The sequence below is a fragment of the Balaenoptera ricei genome, chromosome 3, assembly GCF_028023285.1.
Source record: "Balaenoptera ricei isolate mBalRic1 chromosome 3, mBalRic1.hap2, whole genome shotgun sequence".
Classification (NCBI taxonomy): domain Eukaryota; kingdom Metazoa; phylum Chordata; class Mammalia; order Artiodactyla; family Balaenopteridae; genus Balaenoptera; species Balaenoptera ricei.
In genome coordinates, this window is record NC_082641.1 from 156,057,273 (window position 1) to 156,084,102 (window position 26,830).

The 26,830-nt window shown below is 41.0% G+C and overlaps 1 long non-coding RNA gene across 1 annotated transcript; it reads right to left on the reverse strand.

Annotated features, from left to right (window-relative positions):
- On the reverse strand, positions 1-26,830 carry LOC132362755 (uncharacterized). The gene is made up of 2 exons (XR_009502476.1): positions 26,580-26,830; positions 1-282 (listed from the first exon to the last, which is right to left on the reverse strand). It is a non-coding gene; the product is annotated as an uncharacterized LOC132362755 (long non-coding RNA).

Genomic DNA, 26,830 nt, shown 5'->3' on the forward strand with positions numbered 1-26,830 from the left:
TTTTTGGAGGAAAAGAAAGATAGCTTTTAATTCTTTGCCAGGCAAAGGGGAAAACACAGCAGGCTAGCGCCTCAAGAACTGTGCCCTCACTTCCCGAGGAATCAGAGGAGATCTTATAGGTGGGGCTCGAAGTCCGGGGGTGTATGATAAGGATCGAAGTCATGAAGGTCTTGCATTTTTCTTCTTCTTGCATTATTTCAAAACAGTCACATCTGGCGTCAGGCGGCCCGACCCGGTAACTGGGCCTGTTTGTCTCTGGCTTATTGGCCTGTGACCTTCTTTCTGAAATGCAAAAAGCGACAAGGGGTGACTTGTTACAAGGGAGTGCAGGGAGCTTAAACACCAGGTGCAGGATGCAATTTACATCACACAGAGTTAGGGGGTGATAGGTGCAGGATGTAATTCACATAGTGTCAGGTAGTGATAGGTTAGCTTTGTGAAGGATGAATCTAGTTACAGACACTACAGATTAGTAACAGTTAAAATATAGCTAGGAGTGATTAACTCTTTCAGGCCTGTTGGTTTCTTCTCTAGGCTGATCACTGTTCCCTTTACTTTCCTTGTTCTCAGGAGAGGAAAAACTCCATTTCTATTTTTGCTGCAACAAATTCCCCACTGCCAGTTCATTCCCTCCATATCAGTGGAGGAAGGGAAACGGGCATCATTCTTGTCTGGCTGAGGACAAAACTTCAGTTTTGCTCCACTTGACAAACACCAGCTGTCTGGCCCAGGGGCCCATCTATCTCCTAGTTCACCCTCCCACCATGTCAGTTAGGCACTGGTAAAACAGAATCTTTTGAGGACAGGCATTGTTAAGAGCAGAATATTGTGGGCATATTTCAAAATTTCTATTTTACTGTCTCTCCAATTTTGGAGACAGCAGTCGGCCCTGTGATTAATGGTTTGATAGATCCGAGTCGTTAATTTTAAGTTTGTTTGCTTTTTTCTGGTGAGGATTATAGGAATGTCCCCTTCTAAGCTCTTTACATGCCAGATGAGAATCTAGAAGTCTGACTCCATTTTTTAATGTTTGACTGCTGACAACTTTTAAAGCCTCATCCTTCCTTCTCCTGGTGCCCCACATCTGTACAAGATGACAAGAAGCCCTGGGTGCTTACTTCTTTGGTGCTGGTAAGAGATTAAATCCTTGGTAGCCCCTGCCTTTGTGTGCAAAATCTCACACTAGCCCACCTCCTAATCTCAATTAAAACAAACAAACAAACAAACAAAAAACCTCAGGCCAAAATTTGCAGCAACATGGATGGACCTAGAGATTCTCATACTGAGTGAAGTCAGACAGAGAAAGACAAATATATTATATCGCTTATATGTGGAATCTAAAAAAATGGCACAAATGAACTTATTTATAAAATAGAAATAGAGTCACAGATGTGAAAAACAAACACAGTTACTGGGGGGAAAGGGGGGTGGGGAAGGTTAAATTGGGAGATTGGGATTGACACATACACACTAACATATATAAAATAGGGGGACTTCCCTGGTGGTCCAGTGGTGAAGACTCTCCACTTCCAATGCAGGAGGCACAGGTTCAATCCCTGGTCTGGGAACTAAGATCCCATGTGCTGTGTGGTGCGGCCAAAAAATTTTTTTAAATTAAATAAAATAGATAACTAATAGGGACCTACTATATAGCACAGGGAACCCTACTCAGGACTCTGTAATGACCTATATGGGAAAAGAATCTAAAAAAGAGTGGATATATATTTATGTATAATTGATTCACTTTGCTGTACAGCAGAAACTAACACACATTGTAAATCAACTATATTCCAATAAAAATTTAAAAAACAAAAAACAAAAAACTCAGGCCAGGCTCCTTTCCTTGTTCTGTCAAGGCACTTCCCACCTACTTAAGAGGCCTTCCCTGCCCTCCCCAGACACTTCCATTATGGAAGTAATAAACTCTTTCATACGTTCTTGGCAGTAATGTGTTGTCAATCAAACCTAGGGTAGGGACCCACCTAACACAGTAGGTTACCATAACAGTTATAGAAGGGGTAAGGTATTGTCAACTGAAAAAAAATATTCACAGCCTGAAAATTGAGAGTTGTGTTTTCTTCAGTGGACATACTGAGGACTTCAAGTCCGGGAGGCAGCATTTCAAGTAACCCTGAGAAAACTGCTCTGAGGAGGCGAGGCGGGGAGCTAGGATATATAGGAGTTTTGCAACAAGGGGCAGGTAGTAGGAACAAAAGATTACTGTTAATAAAAGAAAACTAGGTACAGTAAGTCCCGTACATAAGAATGAGTTCTGATTCTGAGAGCACGTTTATCAGTCCAACTTGTTTGTAAGTCCAACAAAGTTAGTCTAGGTATCCAACTAACACAATCGGCTATAATAGTACTGTACTGTAATAGGTTTATAATACTTTTCACACAAATAATACATAAAAAAACAATAAATAAAACATTTTTAATCTTACAGTACAGTACCTTGAAAAGAACAGTAGTACAGTACAACAGCTGGCATACAGGGGCTGGCATCGAGTGAACAGGCAAAAAGAGTTACTGACTGGAGGAGGGAGAGGAGGTGGGAGATGGTAGAGCTGAAGGATCGTCAGCAATAGGAGGTGGAGAGCAAGCTGCAGTTTCACTCACACCTAACGTTGATGGAACGCTCATTTGCATCTTTGAAAGTTTGAAACTTGAAGGGTCGTTTGCAGGGACTTACTGTATCTCAAGTTAAGGAATTTAGCGCTTTTCTATATATGGGAAGATGCGAGAGTCTGGGCTCACTGAAATCATTCCTTTTTTTTTTTTTTTAACATCTTTATTGGAGTATAATTGCTTTACAATGGTGTGTTAGTTTCTGCTTTATAACAAAGTGAATCAGTTATACACATACATAGGTTCCCATATCTCTTCCCTCTTGCATCTCCCTCCCTCCCACCCTCCCTATCCCACCCCTCTAGGTGGTCACAAAGCACCGAGCTGATCTCCCTGTGCTATGCAGTTGCTTCCCACTAGCTATCTATTTTACGCTTGGTAGTGTATATGTGTCCATGCCACTCTCTCACTTTATCACAGCTTACCCTTCCCCCTCCCCATATCCTCAAGTCCATTCTCTAGTAGGTCTGTGTCTTTATTCCCGTCTTGCCACTAGGTTCTTCATGACCTCTTTTTTTTTTTTTCCCTTAGATTCCATATATATGTGTTAGCATACTGTATTTGTTTTTCTCTTTCTGACTTACTTCACTCTGTATGACAGACTCTAACTCCATCCACCTCACTACAAATACCTCCATTTTGTTTCTTTTTATGGCTGAGTAATATTCCATTGTATATATGTGCCACATCTTCTTTATCCATTCATCCGATGATGGACACTTAGATTTCTTCCATGTCCTGGCTATTGTAAATAGAGCTGCAATGAACATTTTGGTACATGACACTTTTTGAATTATGGTTTTCTCAGAGTATATGCCCAGTAGTGGGATTGCTGGGTTGTATGGTAGTTCTATTTTTAGTTTTTTAAGGAACCTCCATACTGTTCTCCATAGTGGCTGTATCAATTTACATTCCCACCAACAGTGCAAGAGTGTCCCCTTCTCTCCACACCCTCTCCAGCATTTACTGTTTCTAGATTTTTTGATGATAGCCATTCTGACTGGTGTGAGATGATATCTCATTGTAGTTTTTTAATTTTTAATTTTTTAACATATTTATTGGAGTATAATTGCTTTACAATGGTGTGTTAGTTTCTGCTTTATAACAAAGTGAATCAGTTATACATATACATATGTTCCCATATCTCTTCCCTCTTGCATCTCCCTCCCTCCCACCCTCCCTATCCCACCCCTCTAGGTGGTCACAAAGCACAGAGCTGATCTCCCTGTGCTATGCGGTTGCTTCCCACTGGCTATCTACTTTACGGTTGGTAGTGTATATATGTCCATGCCACTCTCTCACTTTGTCACATCTTACCCTTCCCCCTCCCCATATCCTCAAGTCCATTCTCTAGTAGGTCTGTGTCTTTATTCCCGTCTTGCCACTAGGTTCTTCATGACCTTTTTTTTTTTCCTTAGATTCCATATATACGTGTTAGCATACTGTTTTTGTTTTTCTCTTTCTGACTTACTTCACTCTGTATGACAGACTCTAACTCCATCCACCTCACTACAAATAACTCCAATTCGTTTCTTTTTATGGCTGAGTAATATTCCATTGTATATATGTGCCACATCTTTATCCATTCATCCGATGATGGACACTTAGATTGCTTCCATGTCCTGTCTATTGTAAATAGAGCTGCAGTGAACATTTTGGTACATGACTCTTTTTGAATTATGGTTTTCTCAAGGTGTATGCCCAGTAGTGGGATTGCTGGGTCATATGGTATTTCTATTTTTAGTTTTTTAAGGAACCTCCGTACTGTTCTCCATAGTGGCTGTATCAATATACATTCCCACCAACAGTGCAAGAGTGTTCCCTTCTCTCCACACCCTCTCCAGCATTTATTGTTTCTAGATTTTTTGATGATGGCCATTCTGACTGGTGTGAGATGATATCTCATTGTAGTTTTGAGTTGCATTTCTCTAATGATTAATGATGTTGAGCATTCTTTCATGTGTTTGTCGGCAATCTGTATATCTTCTTTGGAGAAATGTCTATTTAGGTCTTCTGCCCATTTTTGGATTGGGTTGTTTGTTTTTTTGTTATTGAGCTGCATGAGCTGCTTGTAAATCTTGCAGATTAATCCTTTGTCAGTTGCTTCATTTGCAAATATTTTCTCCCATTCTGAGGGTTGTCTTTTTGTCTTGTTTATGGTTTCCTTTGCTGTGCAAAAGCTTTTAAGTTTCATTAGGTCCCATTTGTTTATTTTTGTTTTTATTTCCATTTCTCTAGGAGCTGGGTCAAAAAGGATGTTGCTGTGATTTATGTCATAGAGTGTTCTGCCTCTGTTTTCCTCTAAGAGTTTGATAGTGTCTGGCCTTACATTTAGGTCTTTAATCCATTTTGAGTTTATTTTTGTGTATGGTGTTAGGGAGTGTTCTAATTTCATACTTTTACATGTACCTGTCCAGTTTTCCCAGCACCACTTATTGAAGAGGCTGTCTTTTCTCCACCGTATATGCTTGCCGCCTTTATCAAAGATAAGGTGACCATATGTGCGTGGGTTTATCTCTGGGCTTTCTTTCCTGTTCCATTGATCTATATTTCTGTTTTTGTGCCAGTACCATACTGTCTTGATTACTGTAGCTTTGTAGTATAGTCTGAAGTCAGAGAGTCTGATTCCTCCAGCTCTGTTTTTTCCCCTCATGACTGCTTTGGCTATTTGGGGTCTTTTGTGTCTCCATACAAATTTTAAGATTTTTTGTTCTAGTTCTGTAAGAAATGCCGTTGGTAATTTGATAGGGACTGCCTTGAATCTGTAGATTGCTTTGGGTAGTAGAGTCATTTTTACAATGTTGATTCTTCCAATCCAAGAACATGGTATATCTCTCCATCTATTTGTATCATCTTTAATTTCTTTCATCAGTGTCTTATAATTTTCTGCTTACAGGTCTTCTGTCTCCTTAGGTAGGTTTATTCCTAGATATTTTATTCTTTTTGTTGCAATGGTAAATGGGATTGTTTTCTTAATTTCACTTTCAGATTTTTCATCATTAGTGTACAGGAATGCAAGAGATTTCTCTGCATTAATTTTGTATCCTGCTACTTTACCAAATTCATTGATTAGCTCTAGTAGTTTTCTGGTAGCATCTTTAGGATTCGCTATGTATAGTATCATGTCATCTACAAACAATGACAGCTTTCCTTCTTCTTTTCTGATTTGGATTCCTTTTATTTCTTTTTCTTCTCTGATTGCTGTGGCTAAAACTTCCAAAAGTATATTGAATAATGGTGGTGTGAGTGGGCAACCTTGTCTTGTTCATGATCTTAATGGAAATGGTTTCAGTTTTTCACCATTGAGGACGATGTTGGCTGTGGGTTTGTCATATAGGGCCTTTATTATGTTGAGGAAAGTTCCCTCTATGCCTACTTTCTGCAGGGCTTTTATGATAAATGGTGTTGAATTTTGTCGAAAGCTTTCTCTGCATCAATTGAGATGATCATATGGTTTTTCTCCTTCAGTTTGTTAATATGGTGTATCACGTTGATTGATTTGCGTGTATTGAAGAATCCTTGCATTCCTGGAATAAACCCCACTTGATCATGGTGTATGATCCTTTTAATGTGCTGTTGGATTCTGTTTGCTAGTATTTTGTTGAGGATTTTTGCATCTATGTTCATCAGTGATATTGGCCTGTAGTTTTCTTTCTTTGTGACATCTTTGTCTGGTTTTGGTATCAGGGTGATGGTGGCCTCGTAGAATGAGTTGGGGAGTGTTCCTCCCTCTGCAATATTTTGGAAGAGTTTGAGAAGGATAGGTGTTAGCTCTTCTCTAAATGTTTGTTAGAATTCACCTGTGAAGCCATCTGGTCTTGGGCTTTTGTTTGTTGGAAGATTTTTAATCAGTTTCAATTTCAGTGCTTGTGATTGGTCTGTTCATATTTTGTATTTCTTCCTGGTTCAGTCTCGGCAGGTTGTGCATTTCTAAGAATTTGTCCATTTCTTCCAGGTTGTCCATTTTATTGGCATAGAGTTGCTTGTGGTAAACTCTCATGATCGTTTGTATTTCTGCAGTGTCAATTGTTACTTCTCCTTTTTCATTTCTAATTCTATTGATTTGAGTCTTCTCCCTTTTTTTCTTGATGAGTCTGGCTAATGGTTTATCAATTTTGTTTATCTTCTCAAAGAACCAGCTTTTAGTTTTATTGATCTTTGCTATCGTTTCCTTCATTTCTTTTTCATTTATTTCTGATCTGATCTTTATGATTTCTTTCCTTCTACTAACTTTGGGATTTTTTTGTTCTTCTTTCTCTAATTGCTTTAGGTGCAAGGTTAGGTTGTTTATTTGAGATATTTCTTGTTTCTTAAGGTAGGATTGTATTGCTATAAACTTCCCTCTTAGAACTGCTTTTGCTGCATCCCATAGGTTTTGGGACGTCGTGTCTCCATTGTCATTTGTTTCTAGGTATTTTTTGATTTCCCCTTTGGTTTCTTCTGTGATCACTTCGTTATTAAGTAGTGTATTGTTTAGCCTCCATGTGTTTGTATTTTTTACCGATCTTTTCCTGTAATTGATATCTAGTCTCATAGCGCTGTGGTCGGAAAATATACTTGAATATGATTTCAATATTCTTAAATTTACCAAGGCTTGATTTGTGACCCAAGATAAGATCTATCCTGGAGAATGTTCCATGAGCACTTGAGAAAAATGTGTATTCTGTTGTTTTTGGGTGGAATGTCCTATAAATATCAATTAAGTTCATCTTGTTTAATGTATCATTTAAAGCTTGAGTTCCCTTATTTATTTTCATTTTGGATGATCTGTCCATTGGTGAAAGTGGGGTGTTAAGGTCCCCTACTATGATTGTGTTACTGTCGATTTCCCCTTTTGTGGCTGTTAGTATTTGCCTTATGTATTGAGGTGCTCCTATGTTGGGTGCATAAATATTAACAATTGTTAAATTTTCTTCTCGGATCAATCCCTTGATCATTATGTAGTGTCCTTGTTTGTCTCCTGTAACAGTCTTTATTTTAAAGTCTATTTTGTCTGATATGAGAATTGCTACTCCAACTTTCTTTTGATTTCCACTTGCATGGAATATCTTTTTCCATCCCCTCACTTGCAGTCTGTATGTGTCCCTAGGTCTGAAGTGGGTCTCTTGTAGACAGCATATATATGGGTGTTGTTTCTGTATCCATTCAGCCAGTCTGTGTCTTTTGGTGGGAGCATTTAATCCATTTACATTTAAGGTAATTATCGATATGTATGTTCCTATTCCCATTTTCTTAAATGTTTTGGGTTTGTTATTGTAGGTGTTTTCCTTCTCTTGTGTTTCTTGCCTAGAGAAGTTCTTTTAGCATTTGTTGTAAAGCTGGTTTGGTGGTGCTGAACTCTCTCAGCTTTTGCTTGTCTATAAGGGTTTTAATTTCTCCATCAAATCTGAATGAGATCCTTGCTGGGTAGAGTAATCTTGGTTGTAGGTTTTTCTCCTTCATCACTTTAAATATGTCCTGCCACTCCCTTCTGGCTTGCAGAGTTTCTGCTGAAAGAGCAGCTGTTAACCTTATGGAGATTCCCTGGTGTGTTATTTGTTGTTTTTCCCTTGCTGCTTTTAATATGTTTTCTTTATATTTAATTTTTGATAGTTTGATTAATATGTGTCTTGGCATGTTTCTCCTTGGATTTATCCTGTATGGGACTCTCTGTGCTTCCTGGACTTGATGAACTATTTCCTTTCCCATATTAGGGAAGTTTTCAACTATAATCTCTTCAAATATTTTCTCAGTCCCTTTCTTTTTCTCTTCTTCTTCTGGGACCCCTATAATTCGAATGTTGGTGCGTTTAATGTTGTCCCAGAGGTCTCTGAGACTGTCCTCAGTTCTTTTCATTCTTTTTTCTTTATTCTGCTCTGCAGTAGTTATTTCCACTATTTTATCTTCCAGGTCACTTATCCATTCTTCTGCCTCAGTTATTCTGCTATTGATCCCTTGTAGAGTATTTTAAATTTCATTTATTGTGTTGTTCATCGTTGTTTGATTCCTCTTTAGTTCTTCTAGGTCCTTGTTAAATGTTTCTTGCATTTTGTCTATTCTATTTCCAAGATTTTGGATCATCTTTACTATCATTATTCTGAATTCTTTTTCAGGTAGACTGCCTATTTCCTCTTCATTTGTTAGGTCTGTTGTGTTTTTACCTTGCTCCTTCATCTTCTGTGTGTTTTTCTGTCTTCTCATTTTGCTTATCTTACTGTGTTTGGGGTCTCCTTTTTGCAGGCTGCAGGTTCGTAGTTCCTGTTGTTTTTGGTGTCTGTCCCTAGTGGCTAAGGTTGGTTCAGTGGGTTGTGTAGGCTTCCTGGTGGAGGGGACTAGTGCCTGTGTTCTGGTGGATGGGGCTGGGTCTTGTCTTTCTGGTGGGCAGGTCCACGTCTGGTGGTGTGTTTTGGGGTGTCTGTGGCCTTATTATGATTTTAGGCAGCCTCTCTGCTAATGGATGGGGCTATGTTCCTGTCTTGCTAGTTGTTTGGCATAGAGCCCCCAAAACAGCGGCTCCTTTAACCCTGTCCTGTGTGAGTGAAGAACGGACGCCCTCAGGCGACCTACACGCAGAGGTGGGGCCACATCCAAAGCTGAACCCCGGGAGCTGTGCGAGCAAAGAAGAGAAAGGGAAATTTCTCCCAGTAGCCTCAGAAGCAGCAGATTAAAGTTTCACAATCAACTTGATGTACCCTGCATCTGTGGAATACCTGAATAGGCAACAAATCATCCCAAATTGCGGAGGTGGACTTTGGGAGCAAGATATATTATTTTTTCCCCTTTTCCTCTTTTTGTGAGTGTGTACGTGTATGCTTCTGTGTGAGATTTTGTCTGTATATCTTTGCTTTCACCATTTGTCCTAGGGTTCTGTCCGTCCGTTTTTTGTTTTGTTTTGTTTTTTACTTAAAAAATTTTTTTCTTAATAATTATTTTTTATTTTAATAACTTTATTTTATTTTATCTTACTTTATTTTATTTTATCCTCTTTCTTTCTTTCTATTTTTTCTCCCTTTTATTCTGAGTCATGTGGATGAAAGGCTCTTGATGCTCCAGCCAGGCATCAGAGCTGTGCCTCTGAGGTGGGACAGCCAACTTCAGGACACTGGTCCACAAGAGACCTCCCAGCTCCACGTAATACCAAATGGTGAAAATCTCCCAGAGATCTCTATCTCAACACCAAGACCCAGCTTCTCTTAGCGACCAGCAAGCTACAGTGCTGGACACATTATGCCAAACAACTTGAAATCATTCCTTTGATATGCACCTCAGCTGTTTGGGGCCAGTATCCTGTGTTTTCACATCCTGAGTTTCCTCCGGGCTCACCAGCTCTCTGTTGCGATACTGCAATTGCTGATGATTGTGACATCCTTTACTTACTGATATGGCAGGCAATATTTTATTTCTCAGTATCTTTATCAATACACTTTGCTTAATTGTTCTATTGATAAATACTCCAGATTTTTACGTATCAATGCATGCCACCCTTTATTTTTAAAAGGTACATATGATGATGAATTTATGTAATCCATTTTTTCTAAATATTAGGTTGGCCAGAATGTTTGTTTGGGTTTTTCCATAAGGTGGAAAAACCCAAACGAACTTTTTGACTAACCCAATAGATACATGGCTTGTTACTATGGATGAAAAATGCTGCCTGCCATATCAATAAACAAAGGATGTGCAGCCATCAAGTCATCAGCCATCAAGCCATCCCCAACTGTGCACCCTGAGGGGATTCAGGGTGGAAAAAAGGATACTGGCCCTAGATAGTTAAGGTGCATATCAAAGGAATGTTTTCAGTGAGCCCAGATTCTCGCATCTTCCCACGTGTAGAAAAGCGCTAAATTCATTAACTTGAGATATCTGGTTTTCTTTAATTAACAGTAATCTTTTGATGTTCCACTACCTGGTTTTTATCTCAAAACTCCTGTATATCCTGGCTTCTCCCTTACCTCTTTGGAGCAGTCCCTCAGAGCTACCTGAGAGACAGCCTCCCAAGCTTGAGTCCTCAGAAAGTCCGCCAAATAAAACATAATTCTCAACTTTTATATTGGGCACTTTTTTCAGTTGATATTACTAATTTTTGCTGCCAAAACCATGAATGAAAACTCAGATTGCCACCTTACAGGGCAAACAAACATATACAAATTATGTTATTTTCCAAACTGAATTTCTTCTTCTTCTTTTTTTTTTTTAATCAGTCACCAATTTTATACACATCACTGTGTACATGTCAATCCCAATCACCCAATTCAGCACACCACCATCCCCACCCCACCGCAGTTTTCCCCCCTTGGTGTCCACACGTTTGTTCTCTACATCTGTGTCTCAACTTCTGCCCTGCAAACCGGTTCATCTGTATCATTTTTCTAGGTTTCACATACATGCATTAATATACGATATTTGTTTTTCTCTTTCTGACTTACTTCACTCTGTATGACAGTCTCTAGATCCATCCATATCTCAACAAATGACTCAATTTTGTTCCTTTTTATGGCTGAGTAATATTCCATTGTATATATGTACCACAACTTCTTTATCCATTCGTCTGTTGATGGGCATCTAGGTTGCTTCCATGACCTGGCTATTGTAAATAGTGCTGCAATGAACATTCGGGTGCCTGTGTCTTTTTGAATTACGGTTTTCTCTGGGTATATGCCCAGTAGTGGGATTGCTGGGTCATATGGTAATTCTATTTTTAGTTTTTGAAGGAACCTCCATATTGTTCTCCATAGTGGCTGTATCAATTTACATTCCCACCAACAGTGCAAGAGGGTTCCCTTTTCTCCACACCTTCTCCAGCATTTGTTGTTTGGTGATTTTCTGAGGATGCCCATTCTAACTGCTGTGAGGTGAAACCTCATTGTAGTTTTGATTTGCATTTCTCTAATAATTAGTGATGTTGAGCATGTTTTCATGTGCTTCTTGGCCATCTATATATCTTCTTTGGAAAAATGTCTATTTAGGTCTTCTGCCCATTTTTGGATTGGGTTGTTTGTTTCTTTAATATTGAGCTGAATGAGCTGTTTATATATTTTGGAGATTAATCCTTTGTCCGTTGATTTGTTTGCAAATATATTCTCCCATTCTGAGGGTTGTCTTTTGGTCTTGTTTATGGTTTCCTTTGCTGTGCAAAAGCTTTGAAGTTTCATTAGGTCCCATTTGTTTATTTTTGTTTTTATTTCCATTTCTCTAGGAGGTGGATCAAAAAAGATCTTGCTGTGATTTATGTCAAAGAGTGTTCTTCTTATGTTTTCCTCTAAGAGTTTTATAGTGTCCAGTCTTACATTTAGGTCTCGAAGCCATTTTGAGTTTATTTTTGTGTATGGTGTTAGGGAGTATTCTAATTTCATTCTTTTCCATGTAGCTGTCCAGTTTTCCCAGCACCACTTATTGAAGAGACTGTCTTTTCTCCATTGTATATCTTTGCCTCCTTTGTCATAGATTAGTTGACCATAGGTGCATGGGTTTATCTCTGGGCTTTCTTTCCTGTTCCATTGATCTATATTTCTGTTTTTGTGCCAGTACCATACTGTCTTGATTACTGTAGCTTTGTAGTATAGTCTGAAGTCAGGGAGTCTGATTCCTCCAGCTCCGTTTTTTTCCCTCAAGACTGCTGTGGCTATTCGGGGTCTTTTGTGTCTCCATACAGATTTTAAGATGATTTGTTCTGGTTCTGTAAAAAATGCCATTGGTAATTTGATAGGGATTGCATTGAATCTGTAGATTGCTTTGGGTAGTATAGTCATTTTCACAATGTTGATTCTTCCAATCCAAGAACATGGTATATCTCTCCATCTGTTGGTATCATCTTTAATTTCTTTCATCAGTGTCTTATAGTTTTCTGCATACAGGTCTTTTGTCTCCCTAGGTAGGTTTATTCCTAGGTATTTTATTCTTTTTGTTGCATTGGTAAATGGGAGTGTTTCCATAATTTCTCTTTCAGATTTTTCATCATTAGTGTACAGGAATGCAAGAGATTTCTGTGCATTAATTTTGTATCCTGCAACTTTACCAAATTCATTGATTAGCTCTAGTAGTTTTCTGGTGGCATTTTTAGGATTCTCTGTGTATAGTATCATGTCATCTGCAAACAGTGACAGTTTTACTTCTACTTTTCCAATTTGTATTCCTTTTATTTCTTTTTCTTTTCTGATTGCCGTGGCTAGGACTTCCAAAACTATGTTGAATAATAGTGGTGAGAGTGGACATCCTTGTCTCATTCCCGATCTTAGAGGAAATGCTTCCAGTTTTTCACTGTTGAGAATGATGTTTGCTGTGGGTTTGTCGTATATGGCCTTTATTATGTTGAGGTAGGTTCCCTCTATGCCCACTTTCTGGAGAGTTTTTATCATAAATGGGTGTTGAATTTTGGGAGAATTGGAAGAATTGAATTTTCTGCATCTATTGAGATGATCATATGGTTTTTATTCTTCAATTTGTTAATATGGTGTATCACATTGACTGATTTGCATATATTGAAGAATCCTTGCATCCCTGGGATAAATCCTACTTGATCGTGGTGTATGATCGTTTTAATGTGTTGTTGGATTCTGTTTGCTAGTATTTTGTTGAGGATGTTTGCATCTGTATTCATGAGTGATATTGGTCTGTAATTTTCTCTTTTTATAGTATCTTTCTCTGGTTTTGGTATCAGGGTGATGGTGGCCTCATAGAATGAGTTTGGGAGTGTTCCTTCCTCTGCAATTTTTTTGAAGAGTTTGAGAAGGATGGGTGTTAGCGCTTCTCTAAATGTTTGATAGAATTCACCTGTGAAGCCATCTGGTCCTGGACTTTTGTTTGTTGGAAGATTTTTAATCACAGTTTCAATTTCATTACTTGTGATTGGTCTGTTCATATTTTCTATTTCTTCCTGGTTCAGTCTTGGAAGGTTATACCTTCTCTAAGAATTTGTCCGTTTCTTCCAGGTTGTCCATTTTATTGGCATAGAGTTGCTTGTAGTAGTCTCTTAGGATGCTTTGTATTTCTGCGGTGTCTGTTGTAACTTCTCCTTTTTCATTTCTAATTTTATTGATTTTTCTTGATGAGTCTGGCTAATGGCTTATCAATTTTGTTTATCTTCTCAAAGAACCAGCTTTTAGTTTTATTGATCTTTGCTCTTGTTTCCTTTGTTTCTTTTTCATTTATTTCTGCTCTGATCTTTATGATTTCTTTCCTTCTGCTAACTTTGGGTTTTGTTTGTTCTTCTTCTCTAGTTCCTTTAGGTGTAAGGTTAGATTGTTTGCTTGAGATTTTTCTTGTTTCTTTAGGTAGGCTCGTAGAGCTATAAACGTCCCTCTTAGAACTGCTTTTGCTGCATCCCATAGGTTTTGGGCCGTCGTGTTTTGATTGTCATTCCTCTCTAGGTATTTTTTGATTTCCTCTTTGATTTCTTCAGTGATCTCTTGGTTATTTAGTAACGTATTGTTTAGCGTCCATGTGTTTGTGTTTTTTACATTTTTTTCCCTGTAATTGATTTCTAATCTCATAGCGTTGTGGTCAGAAAAGATGCTTGATATGATTTCAATTTTCTTAAATTTACTGAGGCTTGATTTGTGACCCAAGATGTGATCTATCCTGGAGAATGTTCCGTGCACACTTGAGAAGAAAGTGTAATCTGCTGTTTTTGGATGGAATGTCCTATAAATATCAATTAAATCTATCTGGCCTATTGTGTCATTTAAAGCTTCTGTTTCCTTATTTATTTTCATTTTGGATGATCTGTCCATTGGCGTAAGTGAGGTGTTAAAGTCCCCCAGTATTATTGTGTTACTGTCAATTTCCTCTTTTATAGCTGTTAGCAGTTGCCTTATGTATTGAGGTGCTCCTATGTTGGGTGCATATATATTTATAATTGTTATATCTTCTTGGATTGATCCCTTGATCATTATGTAGTGTCCTTCCTTGTCTCTTGTAACATTCTTTATTTTAAAGTCTATTGTGTCTGATATGAGTATAGCTACTCCAGCTTTCTTTTGATTTCCATTTGCATGGAATATCTTTTTCCATCCCCTCACTTTCAGTCTGTATGTGTTCCTAGGTCTGAAGTGGGTCTCTTGTAGACAGCATATATATGGGTCTTGTTTTTGTATCCATTCAGCAAGCCTGTGTCTCTTTGTTGGAGCATTTAATCCTTTCACGTTTAAGGTAATTATTGATATGTATGTTCCTATGACCATTTTCTTAATTGTTTTGGGTTTGTTTTTGTAGGTCCTTTTCTTCTCTTGTGTTTCCCACTTAGAGAAGTTCCTTTAGCATTTGTTGTAGAGCTGGTTTGGTGGTGCTGAATTCTCTTAGCTTTTGCTTGTCTGTAAAGCTTTTGATTTCTCCATCAAATCTAAATGAGATCCTTGCCGGGTAGAGTAATCTTGGTTGTAGGTTCTTCCCTTTCATCACTTTAAGTATATCATGCCACTCCCTTCTGGCTTGCAGAGTTTCTGCTGAGAAATCAGCTGTTAACCTTATGGGAGTTCCCTTGTATGTTATTTGTCGTTTTTCCCTTGCTGCTTTCAATAATTTTTCTTTGTCTTTAATTTTTGCCACTTTGATTACTATGTGTCTCGGCGTGTTTCTCCTTGGGTTTATTCTGTATGGGACTCTCTGCGCTTCCTGGACTTGGGTGGCTATTTCCTTTCCCATGTTAGGGAAGTTTTCGACTATAATCTGTTCAAATATTTTCTCTGGTCCTTTCTCTCTCTCTTCTCCTTCTGAGACCCCTATAATGCGAATGTTGTTGCGTTTAATGCTGTCCCAGAGGTCTTTTAGGCTGTCTTCATTTCTTTTCATTCTTTTTTCTTTAGTCTGTTCCGCAGCAGTGAATTCCACCATTCTGTCTTCCAGGTCACTTATCCGTTCTTCTGCCTCAGTTATTCTGCTATTGATTCCTTCTAGTGTAGTTTTCATTTCAGTTATTGTATTGGTCATCTCTGTTTGTTCGTTCTTTAATTCTTCTAGGTCTTTGTTAATCATTTCTTGCATCTTCTCAATCTTTGCCTCCATTCTTATTCCGAGGTCCTGGATCATCTTCACTATCATTATTCTGAATTCTTTTTCTGGAAGGTTGCCTATCTCCACTTCATTTAGTTGTGTTTCTGGGGTTTTTTCTTGTTCCTTCATCTGGTATATAGCCCTCTGCCTTTTTGTCTTGTCTATCTTTCTGTAAATGTGGTTTTTGTTCCACAGGCTGCAGGATTGTAGTTTTTCTTGCTTCTGCTGTCTGCCCTCTGGTGGTTGAGGCTATCTAAGAGGCTTGATGGGTATTTTGTTTTTTAATAGTAGCCATCCTAATGGGTGTGAGGTGATATGTCTCACTGTGATTTTGATTTTCATTTCTCTAATGATTAGTGATGGTGAGCATCTTTTCATGTGCTTGCTGGCCATTTGTAAATCTTCTTTGGAGAAATGTCTATTTAAACCCTTTGCCCATTTCTGAACCAAGCTGTTTTTTGCTGTTGTTGTAGGAGTTTTTTACACATTTATATTTTGGATAATAACCCTTTATCAGATACATGATTTACAAATGCTTTCTCCCATTCTGTAGGTTGGCTTTTCACTCTATTGATTGCGTCTTTCGATGTGCAGAAGCTTTTAATTTTGATGTAGTCCAATTTATCTGTCCTTACTTTTGCTGCTTTTGCTTTTGGTGTCATATCTACATTTGGTTCTTTTTTTTTTATCATTTCTATCTCTTTAAGAATACTCTCTATCTATGCAATGAGTCACTGCTCCCACACCTTCCTTTAATTCTTTAAGAATGGTTTATTTTAGTTTTTGAACTAAGAAAATAAAATAATAGCTTCTTTGAAGTCTTTGTCTGCTAAGTTCAGTAACTGGGCCCCTCCAAAAGCAGTCTCTACTGCCCAGTTTCTCTAACATGTCCCATAATTTTCTGTTGAAAAATGGACATTTTAGATAATATATTGTAGCAACTCTGGTTACTGGTTACTCCCTCCCCACCAGAGGTTTGTTGTTGTTATTTGGTTGTTTGTTTACTTGGCTGGACTAATTCTGTGGAAGTCTACTTTCCCTACAGGGTACAGCTGTTGATGTCCCTGCTCAGATAGTTCTCCCTTTTATATACTTCAGTCTGGCTTGCTAGGGATCACCCTTGGGACAGCATAAGACATTTACTGGTCAAAGGTTGTGCTTAAGTCCCCTTAGCTAGTTAGATTTTCACCCTCTACCATGACGTTTGGGGCTTAGAGACTACTTTCACAGTTCAGAGAGCAAGGGGTGGAGGGAAGGTCTGAATATAAAGGAGCTGCACAAGAGTTGGAATTATTATGTATCCTGGCTGTGCTGGTGGCCATAAAAACCTGAGGATGTGTAAAACCTCATACCACTGTACACCAGAAAAAGTGAATTTTACTGTACGTAAATTTTTAAGTGACTGGATTTGCCTCTTAAGAAAAGATACCTCTACACCTGTACTGCTCTTACACAGCTGGATCCAATTTGATCACTTGGGTTCTTAAAAGTTCAGTACTTAATATTTAATAAGGGGACAGAAAACAAAATCTTTCTTATTATACTACTGCCTACTGGGGGTCATTTCTTCTCAGAACACAATACAAACTAAACTTAAAAAACCATATCCTTCTAATGCTTAATAGTTAGTATGATAAGGTCAAGCTTTTATACCTGACCAAAGAAGTCTCTTCTGGATTAGGCGTCGTCATTTTTCTTCAAGTAAAAATTCTGGATTTCCTTGTTACTGACAAGGCCACAGAGCCTGAAGACACTATGACTTAAAGATCAAGGAAAAATCAAACGAATGGAAACAAAAGTAGAGATGGCAAGAATCAGGCCTGACAGTCGAGGCGTGAGGCTGGACGCACTGCCTGCCGGGTCCCCAGGGATCCTCAAGTCTGCACAGCAGGCTGGGGCACAGAGTGACGGAACAACTCAGCGAGTCTCTCTTCCCGCTCCAGCCGCCACTTTAATTTCAGGTCAAGTTGAAAGCAATCCCTCTGTTTTTTTTTTTTTTTAAACCTTTATGATAGTAGATGAGCTCATTTATAACTCCCAATCACCTCGCTACGTTGAGTACATCTGTACCCTCTCATTTTTGCTTTTAATCTTCAGAGTAAAGGCAAAAACAAAACAAAAAGGGAATGAACAAACAAAAAAACAAAAAGGAAGGAAATAAACTCAGTCCAAATTTTTAAGCCAAGATTCATTCTCCTCTTGCTCTTACAAAAGCCACCCTTTCCCTCGACAGCCACCAGTTTCCTGCCTTTTCTAAGGTAGCTTATAGTTTCACGAAATACTTTTATCTGCTTTATCCCTTTTTTTTTTTTTAATACATTTATTTATTTATTTTTGGCTGTGTTGGATCTTCGTTGCTACGCGCGGGCTTTCTCTAGCTGTGGCGAGCAGGGGCTACTCTTCGTTGCGGTGCGCGGGCTTCTTATTGCGGTGGCTTCTCTTGTTGCAGAGCACGGGCTCTAGGCACACGGGCTTCAGTAGTTGTGGTGCACAGGCTTAGCTGCTCCGCAGCATGTGGGATCTTCCCAGACCAGGGCTCGAACCTGTGTTCCCTGCATTGGCAGATGGATTTTTAACCACTGCGCCTCCAGGGAAGTCCCTGCTTTATCCCTTTTAAAAAGATGCTCTCTTTCTTCCTTCGTGCCACTCAACTGGCAAAGCCTTCTATCATTCAAACTGTGACCACCTGCTTATTCATCCTGATACACATCTGTGCTCTCACTGTGTGCGGATAGCTCTGTGTCTCACTGAAGTTGGAACCGCTTGGTGGCAAGGATGTGCGGAAGTGGCCTCCACAGTCCTCACTGGGAACAGGGTTCCATCCACTGAATCTCTGACTATCTGGGTTAAACGGTTCACCCACTGCTCTTTTCCCCTCCCCTGCCCAGAGAAAATGAAGATAAACCCATGGGGGCTGTGTCTTTACTTCCTCGGGGAGGCAAGAGTGTGGAGAAGGATTACGAGATTATTCCTACTGTATAAGTGCAGGAGAAAGAGACAAAGATGATGAAGAAAGGGAAGAGAGGATGAGGAGAAGAACGCTCCTTGTAAGGATGAAAACAGTAGGAAGGAAACTTGAAAAACCAGCTTTCTCAGTTCTCAGGATTCCAGGAAACACTCCTGATGAGTAACAAAGGTTCTGAACCAAAGACTAGGTCAAAACATGGTTGTACAGGATCCTAGATTCCTTCTGGTTTCTCAAGGCTCTTTGGCTTTAAATTAAGCTTAAGGTATCAGTCCTGTTGAAAGTGGATTCAACTGAATCTCAGTCCAGACCTCCGTCTTCAAGTGAACCTGGGGATGGATCCACTCATTTGGGCCGAGGCTTAGGAACAGACGAAATGAGAGACCCTTTACATAACCATCAAAAGGACTTACCCTCTCGACTCACCATACAAAGCGGGGAGAAAGGGAGGTCTCCTGCTTCTGCTCAAGACTTTCTTAAATCAACGGCCACCCGTACCAAAGCAGCTCCCCAAAACAGCCTTCTGATTAAGGCCACAAGGACATCCTGGCAGCGTGTGGCAGAAGTAACTGAGACAGCCGGTGCTCTCCTACAGGGCCATCACTCACCTCAGTAAACGCTGCTGAGATACACGCAGATACCACAGAGCTAAGTACTGTGGAAACACTACCCGAGGCCCCCAGCACATGGTTCCACCACCCACTACTCTGGATATACGATCCAGAAGGATGGCCCCTGACAAAACTTAAGTGGGTAATCGTAACACTAGGCATACCATTTTAATGACTCTTTAAAATATGCTGGATTCCCCAGCTCCCTGTCTTCGCTCTCCACAAAACACTGAACCTGAGACCCTGGCCAATTTGACATTCACGTGAGAGTTCACGGAACCTCCAGAGCACCCAGTAGTGACGGCAGACCCCTGTTGAATGCCCTTCACACTGCAGAATTAACAGGATCAACCTTCACTGGTAATTGCTACACATCAGCCTATGTGGGCCTCTTCCCAAGAAACAAGATCTCAAGTCTCTGCCTTACAGTTTTCCATTGTAAAAATAATACGCGTGCATATAAAATTTTTGGTAAATATGGAAAAGGAGAAAGTAAGGCAAGGAACAATGCTCCTAGCCCACCACTGCAAAATGACCATTGTTTTTGTGTACATTTTGGTGCTCTAGTTTTATCCACAGGGGTAGGCGTTAATTATGTAAGCCACTGGGAGGCCACTGGTGAATTAAATAAAATATAGAAGTCAAAATTAAAATGAGTTACAGGGCTTCCCTGGTGGCGCAGTGGTTAAGAATCCTCCTGCCAATGCAGGGGACACGGGTTCGATCCCTGGTCCGGGAAGATCCCACATGCCGCGGAGCACCTAAGCCCGTGCGCCACAACTACTGAGCCCGTGCTCTAGAGCCCGCAAGCCACAAGTACTGAGCCCACGTGCCACAACTACTGAAGCCCGTGTGCCTAGAGCCCGTGCTCCGCAACGAGAAGCCACCGCAATAAGAAGCCCGTGCACCGCAACGAAGAGTAGCCCCCGCTCGCTGCAACTGGAGAAAGCCCGCGCACAGCAACAGAGACCCAACGCAGCCAAAAATAAATAAATAAATAAATTTATTAAAAGGAAATTAATGACAATAGTTCCTTTTTGAAAAGAAAGTTTTTCATTATTACATAAGTAATATATGCTCGTTGAAGAAAAAAAGTCTAAAATACAGGTAACCAAAAAGCCAGGGGAAAATCATGCATGAGCTCATTTCCTACAGATAACTATTGTTTATATTTGGTGCACTGCATTCTTTTTTTATGTACATATAAATGCCTTCCTTTTAAAACAGGAATTAAAGCCATTAGCCCATTTAAAAATGCCTTCCATTCAAAAAATGAGGTGATACACGTTTTCTGTAACCTGCTAGTTTTACTCCATGTACATCCAACATCATCATTTGAAATGGCTGCAGTGTGTTGCATTATATGGCAACACCATAAATTATTTAACCTATACCTTACTTGGTTGTCTCTGGGGATCTTTTATTGAATTATTAGGTGAGTCATTCTTGTGTAGTCTAATAACCAGCTAAGGAGGTTTTTTTTCCTCTCCTTTCAAACACATTAAAATTTTTGACTCAACAACTACCATGAGACAAAGTTAATCCCAAACCATTTAACCATTCTCATTTTTAAAAAACTTTTTAAAATTAATTAATTAATTAATCTTTGGCTGCGCTGGGTCTTTGTTACTGCGCACGGGCTTTCTCTAGTTGTGGCGAGCGGGGGCTACTCTTCGTTGCGGTGCACGGGCTTCTCATTGCGGTGGCTTCCCTTGTTGCTGAGCACAGGCTCTAGGTGCACGGGCTTCAGTAGTTGTGGCACGTGGGTTCAGTAGTTGTGGCATGCAGGCTCAGTAGTTGTGGCGCACGGGCTTAGTTGCTCCGCGGCATGTGGGATCTTCCCGGACCATCGCTCGAACCCGTGTCCCCTGCATTGGCAGGCAGACTCTTAAACCACTGGACCACCAGGGAAGTCCCACCACTCTCATTTTTAATGACACATCTGTGGACTAGATATGACTGATTTTAGAAACAAAATTACTTTTGCCAGGGCGAAATACCGAAGAAGACGATTTTGTCATTTCTCTTTGTACAGAAATGAAAATAGCCTTTTGCCTGCTACCATGAAGAACCAAATCAAGCAGCCATTTGGATTTCCTCTACTGGATATATAGTTATTGAGAGTTCAGGGGTTTTAAAGATAGTATTTTCTATTCAGAGACTGATCCAGGGCGCTAGAAGTCAGTCGTCTCTGCTCTCTGAATCACTAAGACAAACCTGTCTTCTCTGTGTGCAACCACCACAGGGACCAGGTCTCACATACTCTGTGCGTGGACACAGATGCAGAACGTGACAGTACACGCAGCCTCATGTCTGAGAAGTCAGTTTTTTCCAACATAACGAGGTCTGAAGACTCAGTGACAGCCTTGGAATACTCACCTGCCCCCTTCACCCTCTGTCTCCCATGACAAGGCAAACGAGTCTATGCCAGACTGCCCTCACTTGAAGGAATGTTGAATACTCTGCAAATGTGTGATAAAGAACAGCTATAAAAGCTAAGGAGGCCACTATCCCCGTTCCCAGCGCTGAGCTCTGAGGGCCTCAGAGCCGGGCCAAGGCGGGACGTGGCCTCTCTGGGGACAACAGTGCGATCCTGGTGCGACACTTTCTAGGCAGCACTGGCAAAACATGTCCTCAGAGAACCCTTTCTTCACTCTGATCACAGGAAGCTCTGATTGTCCTAAACGCTATACAAAGTGTAACACACACACTCTCCGTAGTTTGTTTTCAACCCCAGACAACTCCTTCAAGCAAAAGTACAAAGGAAAAATACACAAAAGGGCAAAGACAACTAAATTAAGATGCATTTTTATTATGTGCAAAATGGGGGGCTGCGGGGGGAGGAGAGGTACTCAGGAGTAAGTACCTGGACTGGGGAGGGTCAGAACTGCCAGCTGTCCGATTCGAGATCATTATTTACACGGGCAAGGGCGGAGCACCTGTGGCCTTGGACGGTGCAACGGAATAATTCACTAGGTATTTGTGTTAAGTGCCCACTAGGTGTCCCGTTGGTTGTTTGCTGCGGAGACAAAACAACAGGATAAACAGGTCCCTATCCTCCGGCTCTAAGGAAGACCCACTACCACAATATATTTAGGTCCCCCTGTCCCCAGCTTCCAGGTGGCAGGTGGAACTCCCCGTGCAGGCACGAGGGATGGCATCCTGCAGGTGGAAGGGACAGAGTTGGGAAGATGGGGTGGCATCACACTGCCCCTGTCCCCACGCTTCTTCTGAAATGGGGAAGAGCCCCCCTGAAATGGGGACTGTCACAGCAGCCTGCGGCACAGAGGGGTCACGGGCCAACATCAAGGGGCTCCCTATTTTCCCAGCTGCCCAAACCTGCCCTCAGGTGGCTGCTGAGAAGTCACACGGGGAGCAGACAGTCTATTTAATGACACTGTGATAGAGCAAAAGCAGGAGATATAACACGATATGACTTCTATCACAATATCTCATCTGCTCCCCATCTGAAATGGGCACTGTCTTAGCTACTGAGTTCGGAAAAGTAATTGCAAAATTCTCCTGGGTAATTATTAGTCTTCTCTCAGTGACAGAGGAAATCCAGAGCAAAGTTAGGGCTAGAGGGGGCTGTGACAGGTCACTTAACTCCTGACTTCAGACAGAATATTGAAGACACTGCAAACAAATATAAACCCATTTTTAGATGACTTCAGGAAAAACGTTTATATTTTCCAGTACCCCAATTCCCCATTTTGTAATACTCTTCTTTGTACCTCATCTAGTGTTCCTCCAGCTTCATCCGAATCACTTGGGGGGTGAGCTAAAACACGATTGCTGGGTCCCACCTGCACAGTTTCTGAATCCACAGGTCTTGGGTGGGGCCTGAGAATGTGCATTTCTCACAAGCTCCCAGGTGGTACTGATGCTGAGGGTACTAGGACCACACATTGAGGACCACGGTTCTAACCTAACCCTTACTGGACCGAACCCTTACATCCTCAGTAGAACTGGATACTAGTTGGCCATCATCCCCTGGTCCAGAGGCACACAGATACTGGAATAACAATTCAAGCGTCCCCTGGTCATTTTTTTCCCTTCAGCCTAAATAATAGACATTCCCTAACATCTTACTATAGGCATCATTTTTCAACCCTTTAATCATTTTTGAGGTTCTCTGTTGGGATCTCTCCAAGTCCCTTTTAGTTGTGGAGCCGTGAACTAGACCCGGAACCTTAGTCAGAGATGGGATGAGGTTGACTATAAAGGGAAAATGACTCACAGATTCATACCACATCCTCCGTTTATTACTCTCCAATACCCGAGCTTGCCTTGTTAGCTGCCTCTGATTCCTGTCCTTCTGACACCGTTCCGGGCTGCAGTAATGCTGAGCTGACCTTCGAAACGCCTTTCTTCAGAGAAGCTCAGAGCACTTCTCTAACTAATACAACTGTTGACTCGACATCCCCAACCAGATTGGGGATGAAGTAACTTGTTCAATCGTGTATCAGTTTAAGAGGGAGAGAAAATCGGGAACCCAAATTCAGGTTTCTATCCAGACATCACTCTGTGGAGAAAGATGCTCCTTACTTTTATGCGGTATCAAGTTTCCTCCTTTATAGGCTAATAAACCGTCCCTTTCCAGGTGCAGATGAAACTCCTGATCTCCTTCCCTGTGTGGGGAATCGTCCCAGAGACCTGGGGCTGTGGATCGGGGCCTGGGGGCCATCCCTCTCTTACCTCCATCACTTCCCCAGCTGCTGGAAGAGACAGGGAAGCAGGGCCCCGTGGCACTGCCGGCTGCCCGAATCCTACAAGGCGGAAGCCCAGATGGACAGAAAGCAGCCCACGGGTGACCCCCGACCCTCCCCATTTGTCTTCCTTTCCTTCCTTCTATTCCTTGCTCTGCAGGTTTACTCAGTGTGCAAGTCGCGGCCCAGGCTCTGTCCCGCCTAATTTGAGCACGTGGGCTCTTTGAGAGTAGGAACTATGCTTTCTTTGTGCATTGTATGGCTCTGGGGGTGCTTAATACATGCTAAATAGTAACAGCCGTCCCAGCATTTCCAGAAGCAATCGGCATTCCTGCCAAGGACCAGATCCTATTACCATACACTTGTGCCCAAGACAGGCAGCGCTGAAGACACCCCTCTGCTCACTGCTCCTTTCATCCGGAACTCAATGTGTCAAATCCTATTCCTGCAAGAGTTCCTTCTGAAAGAGAACATTCTAGAAGTGTGATCACTGAGCACATGCATTAGGCTCCCAACCAAAAGGCAACCTGTTAGATAATGTAAGTCTGGCCGCACAGTTGCCTATTAAAAACCGCATGTGGATGAAGGGGAGCCAGAGAAAAGGTTCCTCTCCACTTCCCTGAAGACCCCGCCAAGCTTCAGAGCAGACGGCTCTTGTCTAGGAATGACGTCACAGTAAAAGAAATCTACCGCCATCAGGAGTCACTCTGTCAGAGCCTCTGGGGCTGTAACTATTTTAGGAGGGAGAGGACTAGGACAGGAGGGCAGGCTGCCAGGGAGAGCAGCTTCAACAGCGCTGGAGGACACACCTGCCCCAAGTTAAGTGCAGGAGGGCTACGGGAGGCTCAGGCGTGCCCGGCACGCGGCCGAAACCACGGGTCCCGGGCTCCTTCCACAGGCCACAAAGCTGCCCACGTTTCTCAGCATCTGGATCCCCTGTTGGTGACTCTAGGTTGAGCTCATTGTGATTGGTCACGGCCAAGATCACAAGTAGTCAAAAGAGCCTCTTCCCAGGAGGGCACCGAGACCACTGTCCCTTTACCAGGCACCCGGGGTGAACAGCAGGAGGAGAATCGCGGCTCCAGCAAACAGGAGAAATTCCCACCCTGACACTGACATCACCTCCTGGCCTAGGTCACTCTCTCAAAGCGCATAAATCACAAAAACAAACACTCGGAAAGTGTCTACAAGCATTTTAGTAACGCCTCCTAAAAGAACATATGCTTCCTTGTAGTAAAAACACCTTTGGAAACTTCTTTCTGTTAAATTAAAAACATGGATAAATCTTAAACAGCTTTTCTTTTTTGCAGGACCAAACGACAATTGAGCGGATGAGTAATAGCTTGAAAAGGATCTAATACCCAACCACAGTATACCTCTAAAAACACTCCACTGAGACTCTGATGGTGCCTTATTAACAGTCAAAAGTAAGAACAGTTATTCTCTTTGGATAAAAGTATATATTCTGAAGAACATCCTGGAACAAAGTCCCTTTAACTGCTGAAGATGACATTACAGACTTTTCTGTTATAATTACAATGAATCCGGATGGCAAATTTCTCTTCTACTCAATAAAAAGACTTAAGTTTAAAAAAAAAAAAGTTTATTTCTAAAAACAGCCCAAGAACACACTCAGTTCTATTTTCCCCATCTTACATTCTTTTCCTACTAAATGTACCACTGAAACATTTCCTTTCATTGTTGGCACCTTGGCTTGTTCGGATTTAAAATCAGACAATACATAGTAACAAGGAAGTCTTTAGATACAGCTTTCCAAATGGAAAATGGCATCTGAGGGCAACCCTTCCTCCGGGCCCACAGATGATGGAGCCCTAACGCCTGGGAGCAGCTGCTACCCCCTGTTAGAACTGTTTCATTAAAATCAACATTCCCAGGGGGGAGATAATCTACGTATTAATTGATAAAGAAATTCCTGCCAGGTTCTGTGTTATAAGCAAGTTGTTTGGCATGAAGTCCGAGTCTTCTGAATTAAAACACACTTCAAACTAAGCAAGGTGATTCAGACTTAATTGAAAATATTCTACATTAAAATCTTTAGTTTTCTTCAGTCCAAATTTAAGTTGGCGACTTGTTACATTAAGAGCAGTTAAGATTAGGGAATTCTTCCAGAAGACAATTTCAATTACTTTCCAAAAGCTTCCTCCTAAATTCATTTTATTTTTTAAGGGCTTCTCTTTAGGAGTATATGGATTTAAGCACCAAATCCTCCTTTGACAAAAACTGTCCATCTACACATTTTACAAAATTACATTTGACACTCCCATTATTTCTGCACATAAACTTGTAGCTCACAGTAAGTGTAACAGGAATCCACTTTCAACATTTTTTTTTTCCCCTCTAAGAGTTAGGTTACCATTGAAAATGAAGCTCAATGACACACCATTCCATTAATCAAATATTTGAGCAGATAAAGTATGTAACAATCCACAGATTGCGTTTGCAAAGATAAAAATAGTAAGACTCACATACTTTCTCTTGGGAAAATGGAGTAAGGCAGGTTTCTTGTATTAGGATACATTTAAGGAAAGCCCTTTCGCCACCATTCTTAGAAGCCTCTAAAGTGCCCACCCCAGAGCTCCCAGTTTTCCCAAGAGATAAAAAATTACTATGATAGCAACATTAGGAAGATTTAAGGAGAAAAGAACAAAGAGAAATCTGAAAGATTCACCCAGTACTCACAAGTGCTTTCAAAGGAAATCCGGGCTGCAATTCTTCAAAGACTGCTCTCTGGGGATCACCAACAACCTGAGTCTAAAATAGACGCCTCTCACATGGGGCGGAGAAGTCACATTTCAGCTTGCTAACTTCTACTTGGGTAAACAGGTTTACAACTCATAGAACAAACCCTGGCTAAAATTAACTGCACCGGCGCAGCGGGCAGGAACTCGCTGATCTGCATCATGCGTGCGGGGATTTCTTCGCTGGGACAA